General features: G+C 43.2%; 1 non-coding gene across 1 annotated transcript; it reads right to left on the bottom strand.

Annotated features, from left to right (window-relative positions):
- Positions 1 to 572: 572 nt before the first annotated feature.
- Positions 573 to 679, bottom strand: LOC118485359. Its single transcript, XR_004875659.1, has one exon. It is a non-coding gene; the product is annotated as a small nucleolar RNA R71 (small nucleolar RNA).
- Positions 680 to 8,398: the final 7,719 nt, after the last annotated feature.

Raw genomic sequence — 8,398 nt, forward strand, 5'->3', positions numbered from 1 at the left:
GTAGTGGTGAACCTTCTGACCAGCATTCTTTTCTGTTTTTATTGCAGGACTTGGAACCAGACGCCAATCCTACCTAGTGTATGAGCTCCAGTTCTAATAAAGACATAAAAGAACCTCTAGAAGAACCTGAACGCTTTCTCAGAAAAAGATTAAAAGCTAAAAACCAAGAGAAAGTTTCGGGTGATCCACCTCCAATGGCGGACCAACGTACCCTCGTGGATTATCTACGACCCACCGTAGGTAACCTAGGCGCCGCTATCAATGCTCCGAATGTTGAAGCTAATAACTTCGAACTTCGGCCGCATTTGATACAAATGCTCCAAAACTCCGCAACTTTTCATGGGCTTGCGGACGAGGATCCCCATCTACATATTACTAATTTCTTAGAAATATGTGATATCTTTCGGATCAATGGAGCATCAAATGACGCCATCCGCCTCCGAATGTTTCCTTTCTCACTAAAAGACCGAGCGAAAGCTTGGCTCAACACCCTCCCAGCTGGATCGGTAAACACCTGGGATGAACTAGCCCAAAAATTTCTATATAAGTATTTCCCTCTCGCTAAAACGGCTAAATTAATGACTGAAATTAATACATATTCACAAGAGGACGGGGAATCCTTATATGAAACTTGGGAAAGGTTCAAGGAACTATTACGCAAGTGTCCACATCATGGCCTTGTGATATGGCAACACGTATCCACTTTCTATAATGGACTGTTGCCACACACAAGGCAGACACTTGATTCTAGCTCCGGGGGACTTTTAGGTAATCGCCGCCCGCATGAAATATATAACCAAATTGAGGAAATTGCTCAAACCAATTTTCAATGGCACACCCCCCGAGGCAATAAGTCTATTGCCCCGGGCGCCCATAAGGTTGATGAAAGCACTTCTTTACAAGCCCAAATCGAGGCCCTTTCTTCAAAAATAAAAAAATCAGAAATGACAAAAACAGTCTCGGTTATGGCTTGTGAAGGGTGTGGTGGGCCACATGAAAATTGGAGTTGTATGAAAGAAACGGACGATCAACAAGAATCGGTAAGTTAAATTGATAATAGACCTAGGCCGTCGGGTCCTCCAACGGGCACTTACAACCAAGGATGGCGAAATCACCCAAACCTTGGTTGGAGAGAACCCGGCAATAGTAGTAACCAACAAACCCAACGAACAAACTTTCAACAACCAAGAAATGAGTCACAAAATTTCACTCAACAACAAAGTGGACGAGAAAGGCTTGAAGATACCATATCTCGCCTCATCTCCGACACTGAAAAGAAAAACTCGGAAAGATTTCTACAATTAGAATCAAATTTTAGAAATCAACAAGCTAGTATTCAAAACATAGAAAAACAATTGAATCAAATAGCTCAAAATTTTGCCGAGAGACCACAAGGTGCATTACCTAGCAATACCGAAACAAACCCAAAAGCGCAAGTTCATCTCATCACGCTACGAAACCGCATCGTGGGGCCCGCAGAAGCGCTAACACCAACAGAAGAAACGGTACCCCCGCCTCTGCAGGAGAAGAACTCCCCTCGGTCACCAGAGCCTACCAAGGCTCCTCGAGTCCCATACCCCGGTAGGTTAATTCGTCAAAAGACCAATGAGCAATTCGCAAAGTTCGAAAGTCTATTAAAACAATTGTATGTCAATATTCCTTTTATTGATGTCCTAACCCAAATGCCCAAATACTCTAAGTTCATGAGGGACTTCCTCACTCATAAAAAGAAAATTGAAACTTTGCAATTAGTTAACTTAGGCGAAGAATGCTCTGCCCTCGTACTCAATAAACTTCCCCAAAAGAAAATCGATCCCGGAAGCTTCACGATTCCCTGCTCAATCGGGGAGTCCCCCGTTCGTAATGCACTAGCCGACCTTGGGGCTAGCATTAACCTCATGCCCTCATCAATGTTTAAAAGACTCGGCCTAGGAACAACGAGTCCTACAAAAATGAGCATACAACTTGCTGATCGATCCGTCAAATTCCCGCAAGGTGTCATTGAAAATGTCTTGGTAAAGGTAAGCAAATTCGTCTACCCAGCCGACTTTGTCATACTCGATATGGAGGAAGACACCGAGGTCCCCCTCATACTAGGGAGACCATTTCTTGCCACCGCACAAGCGGTGGTAGATATGAATGACGGAACACTCACCTTGAGGTATGGGGATGATGAAGTAAAATTCGGAGTTGGGAAAAGAATAGAGGACGACGACCCGGTCAACTACATGAAGGTTATTGATTCGAGTTTGGATGCTGCTCTCCGACGGTGCAACATGGGACGCCAAGCATCCCACTCAGAAAATATATAACCTCACATTGGGTCTAGCCAAGGACCCTTATAAAAGTGGCGCACCACGGAGGCATTCCGCGGAACTATCCTTAGTTTAGTTTAATCTTTTTGTTTTAATTTGCAGGAATAAAACACACTCATGGTGGTAATGGATGAAAAAGGGAACGAGAAAAATGGCCCCATGCACAAGAACGAGGCAACCCGACACAAATCTCCATTATAGAAGGCTCAACACGGGCCGTGCCCAACCAACACGGCCCCGTGCTGAACCACCTACAGAAAAACGCCCAGTTCAGGTAACTGGACACGGGCCGTGTTCACCAGACACGCCCCCGTGTCCAGGCTTCTGTCTCATTTCTTTAAATTCTGTTACTGGCACCTGAACACGGGGCCGTGTCCGGTCCCCACGGGGCCGTGTCCAGACTGCCAGTAACATAAATCTTTGCTTTTTAACACCACATTACACATCCAATCAACCTAAAAATTTATTTTTGGGACACATTGAGGACAATGTGTAATTTAAGTGTGGGGGGAAGCTAACACCTCGAAATTTTGCAAGTCCTAACAACAAGCCTTACACAAAACTCTATTGAAACCGCTAAACACCCCAAATTTTTTCAAAATTTTTCTTTTTTTTTTACTTGTCTAAAGTTTAAGTTAGGAATCCTAAGATTAATAAGGTTATATTTTTACAAATTTTACAATTAAGAGCGTCGTGATAACAAGAACCAACATAAGAAAATTATGAAATGGCATAACAAGTCTAGTTAAAAATTTGATTATATATACTTGATCACATTAAAAACCCATTCCCACAAAAGTGAGTTTTGAGCCTTTATTGAGCATACAAATTTACATCCTTAGACTAAATGCTCATTTTTCGTTTCTTGTGTGAATAGCCGCTTGGTTCTTACAACTCTAGAACTTGCCACGACGATTCATTCCCGGTCCTTACCAACTTAAACCCAAGTAAGTAAATGATGGAGGCATTAGGACTAACCATTTTTCTTTCCACACCATTATTTTTCATTTTTTTTACCACCTACCCAAAATCCCCCTAGTTAACCCCTTTGAGCCTAAACCTTTCGTTTCTTTACCCTAAACCCTTTTCACCCACCAAAAAACCCTTTTTATTTTTCACCCTTTATTTTAGTAACAAGCTCGGTTTTTCGCAAGCTCGTTCTTTTGTGTGATCAAAAAAAAAAATTGATGAAGTTAAAAACAAACAAAGCTATGAGAACAAAAGCTTGTTTGGAGAAATACTTCAAAAAAAATCACTAAGAACAAAGTGTTTTACGAAAACCGACGCTTTTACGCTTTTTCGCCCTTTTACTAACCACTAACCCAACCACCCACCTTTAGCCCAAGCCTAACCCTTCACCCAAAAAGTCCTCTTGATATTTACAAAGGTATAAAGTTAAAAAGGAGGAGGATTGATTGCTTGGCAAGCCTATGGTAGGCGTAAGTTCCATGCCACTCTCGAGTGATTCACTAAAAAAAATACACCTTCGGCCGAGTGTTGAGTGATTTCTCCCGTGAGGTATGTGAACTTGTATATAAATGAAATTTTAAAAAGGCATGTTATGCCCAATTAAGTAATTTATCTTATGAAACGTTCTTAATAAATCATAACGAATAGGATTGTAAATAAATAAAAATAAAACCCAAAAAAAATCTTGGATTCCCGACACTCTATGACAAGCCAAAAACCTTCTCTTCTAACCCATTCCATTTGGGAGTGTAAGCCACATTTAAAGAGTTTTGCTTGAGGACAAGCAAAAGTTCAAGTGTGGGGGTATTTGATGTGTGTAAAATGCAACATATAAATTACATCAAATGAGGCATAAAACAAACCCTTTTTAAGTACTAATGTTGGAAAAAGAGTGTTTTTGTCTTCCTTTTGTATTTTCAGGATGAAATGAGCTCAAATACACAAAAGAAGCAAAAAGACAGCTAATTCTAGCATAAATACAAGAAAAGGAACAAAAGTAGATTGCCCGAACCCTCAACGGCATCCTCCCAAGCAAAGAAGAGAAAACAGAAGAGTGAACGTGCCCCGTGCTCAGCCAGCACGGGGCCGTGCCCAAGAAGCAGCAGAAAAGACAAACCTGTAGAAGCTTCTATTGCCCACCACGGGGCCGTGTCCAGTGAGCACGGGGGCGTGGCGAAAGTACAGCAGGCGCGTTAATTGTAATTGCGAATTACAATTAATGAAGAGAGAGAGTTTCAGACGGGCACGGGGGCGTGTCCAGCGGACACGGGGCCGTGCCCAGCCTTCTGTTCAGCCTATAAATAGGAGTGCTTGGTTTCATTCCAACTCATCCCTTGGCACACCACCTCTCTCACACTTCATCCACCACCCACCACCACCATAACACCATCATCCACCACCATCATCCATTGTCCATCGTAGAGTGTGTGAGTCGTCTCGGGATCCAAGATTGATAGTAAGAGTTCTTGACAATCAAGGCCATGTTTGCCTAAGTCTCTTACATCACTTGGTGAAGACAAGTGTTTAGTATAATACTTTTTATTTTTAATCTTTTGAACTTTTTATTTGGTTTTGTATTAATGACTTTAATAACTAGTTACTTATGTTGAAGGTGATCTTTCCTTATCGTTTGTCCGTGGTGTCTTGGCATTATTTTACTGTCTATATAAAATAAAAGATTTTCACCATTCATATCTCCACGGTCTATATGGAGGTATGTTGGCTACCTGGTCGGGGGTTAAGGGAACGGTTTGGTAAGGGTCTTGCCCTTGTTCAGCGTTTAGAGGTCCTGCAAGGGACCTGGGTCAAATTTAGTAGGATCTCCTTCAATGCCCATAGGTATTGGATGGCGGGGATCCAAACTATTTGACCCCCTCATAAGTTAACTACTATTAATACTATAACCCGTCTATTTAGGACTGTATCCCTGCTGACTCAGACTACTTAGCCGAGGGTAACGTCACCGCCAAAAGCGGGGCCTACCATAATTTGCATTAATAACTTAATTCATTAACTTCCAATAATCCAACCCTTTAGGATTGTATCCTTGCTGACTCAAACTACTGGGTTGAGGGTAACGTCGCCTTCAAAAGAGGGGCCTACTACAATAACTAAGATAATCTCTTAAACAAGTGCAAAAGTGCGAAAATAATCAAAGGTTATACTAATACACGAGTCGGATCCAAGTGATTCATCTTGTCTATCTATTTTTTATTTTATTTTTATTTTTCAGCATTTAGTTAGTTTTTATTTTTCTAGTTTAAAACCTTTTTCTAACTTTTTGATTTGATTAGACGTTGAGGATAAACCGGTACTAAAAGCTCTTGTGTCCTTGGACGACCTCGGTATCTTACCAACACTATACTACGTCCATGATGGGTGCAGTTGCCCATATGTGTGTTTAGTGTTAGTAAATATCGTGTTTTATAAATTTAAAACTTGGCTAAAAGTGTAAAATGGCTTAAAATATACATTAAAAATATATAACACCTCGCACACATCAGAATACCTGAGGAAATTCACGAACCACTGGGACGTCTTTGACTTCGGCCTTCCTTTTCTTTTCCTTCTCCGCTACTACAATGTTGGCCAAGAAAGCCCTGTATTCCTTGCGGAGATACTTGCTAGCTTGGATACATGACATGAGCTTGAGACCTTTCGAAGCCATTTCACCGTACACATATAGTAGATCACCATTAGTGAACGAGAATCGAATCATATTATCGAAGCATACAACTTCAGCATGGTTTTCGCGAAGAAAGTCCATGCCTACTATGATGTCGAAGCTTCCGAGTTGCATAGGGATAAGGTCGATTGGGAAGATGTGATTGTTAAGCTCGAGAGTACAATCACGGAGAACAGAATTAACGGCGACAGTTCTTCCAGTAGCGACTTCAACTTCGAATGACGAGGGGAGATAAGAACGCTTACGACTAAGGAGCTTCTCGAATTCAAACGACACAAAGTAGTTATTGGCTCCGGTATCAAACAAACACGATGCATAAATACCATTCACAAGGAACGTACCATTAACCACGTTGTTGTCAGCCTAGGCTTGACGAGCATTGATGTTGAAGGTTCTAGCACGGGCTGCTTGTTGCTGCTGCTGAGGCTGCTGCTACTGCTGGGGCTCTTGTTTCACAACCCTATTCGGGTATATGTTTGCAAAATGGTTAGGATCGCCACATGCAAAGCAGACTCGAGCATTGACCGCGGGTGCTTGAGCTGCGGGTTGGCCTTGAGGGGCTGGGAGTAGAGCTTGATGAGCGGCGGTTTGAACTGGGGCTTGACGGGGACCATAGCGACAGTTAGTAGTGAAATGACCGTAGAGATTGCAGTGAGCGCAGAAACGACAGGCGATTCCCACCGGATGATGATACGAGCATGTCGGGCAGAGCGGGTGGGGACCTGTGTAAGCACGCTTTGCTGGCGGTGCATTGGTCACTGGAGCTGGTCGATGGTGAGACTGGTGCTGAGCCGGTACGGCTTGTAGTGGAGCAACAGTTGTTGTGACAGCACAGTTCTTGCTGGAGCTGCTGTTGTTGTGCTTCTTCTTGCGGCGTGATGACTTAGATGGCTGAGCAGTGGAGTCGGTGGTTGGTGCAGAAATAGCTTGATGTAGAGACTTGGATGGCTTATCCCAGAAACCAGACTTTACCCGCTTGTCATTGATTTCGGCGGCAAGCAAGTAAGTCTCCTCAATTGATGATGTCTTGGCGGCATGAACAAAGTTGCTACACAATCGGGTAGAGCTCGAATGTATTTCTTGATGGCCATGTCTGGAGTCTTGACTTGATCGGGACAGATAATGCTAAGCTGCTTGAAGCGAGCAGTTAAAGCAGCGTTGTCTCCGTCCTTCTGCTTGATGTTCCAAAACTCGTCCTCTAGCTTCTGGCGTTCATGGGGAGGGCAGAATTCATCCATCATGATGGCCTTCAGCTCTTCCCAAGTCAGCTCATAAGCTGCATCATTCCCGCGTTTGTTTCGTTCGGCCGTCCACCAGTCTAGAGCTCGAGACTGGAAGACGTCGGTCGCATTGAGGGTACAGAGATTTTCAGGACAGCCGCTTTGGCGCAGAGTGACTTCAACCGAATCAAACCATTGAAACATGGCGGTAGGGCCATCTTCTCCGGTAAACTCTTTTGCTCCGCATGCCTTGAACTGTTTGAAACTGAAAACGGTCTTGTTGGTATCTTTAGGAGCATCAATTCGCGACTCCTCGGACGACTTGCTGACGTTTTCATACACCTCGCTTACAACTTTTGCCACTTGCTTCGCGATGATAGCAGCGAGACGCTTGTCTCTCTTTTCTTGGTGGGTAAGAGGGGTTCGGTGTCCAGATGACGACATGGTCTGCAACAGACATCGTCGTAGGTCTCAGACACAACAAATCGGATCTCACCTCACACGTCTACTACTTACTAAAGCTCAGGAACACGATAAAGCGTAAATCACATAAACACGTAGGCACATAACCACAGATCCACGTAGTCACAAAAGCACATAAACACGTAGGCACATAGATCACAGAAGCACAGAATCACAGAAACATAGAAGCACATACGCATTTAGTCACAGAGGCTGTTAGAATACAGAAAGCTATCCTTTCAAGTTCGCGTATCGTTCGTATAGCACATCGAGTAGTATCGTATAATCGTATAGCGTGTCGGGTAGTATAGTATAATCGTATAGCATGATATTGCTTAAAATTGCAGCGACTTGCTAGCGTATTGAGGTAGAATAGCAACGCGAGTCGTGTGTGTCGATCGAAGTGATATCAAAATCGAATAATTACCAAAATTAAACACATAACAGGTAAACACACTTAAACTCATAAAATCGATGAATTATCAGAGTGGCAACTGCTGTCTCAAAAACACAAAAATCGGGAACTGGATTGTCTGCGGCTACTAGACATCGACTACCCAAAGCGATTCGACTATTCACATTAGACTTGTCGTCACATTTCGACTTTCAGGCCCGTGCTTCTGCCTCGATTCTTGGGCATTCAGCACGCAGTCCTTAGGTCATACTCGTGAGTTCAGGTCGTTGGAGTCCGTCGAGGCTTTGGTGAGAAAATAAAATCCGGAACAAGTTGTCAAGGTTAGGGTTTC

Source organism: Helianthus annuus, chromosome 12, assembly GCF_002127325.2.
Source record: "Helianthus annuus cultivar XRQ/B chromosome 12, HanXRQr2.0-SUNRISE, whole genome shotgun sequence".
In the NCBI taxonomy this organism is placed as follows: domain Eukaryota; kingdom Viridiplantae; phylum Streptophyta; class Magnoliopsida; order Asterales; family Asteraceae; genus Helianthus; species Helianthus annuus.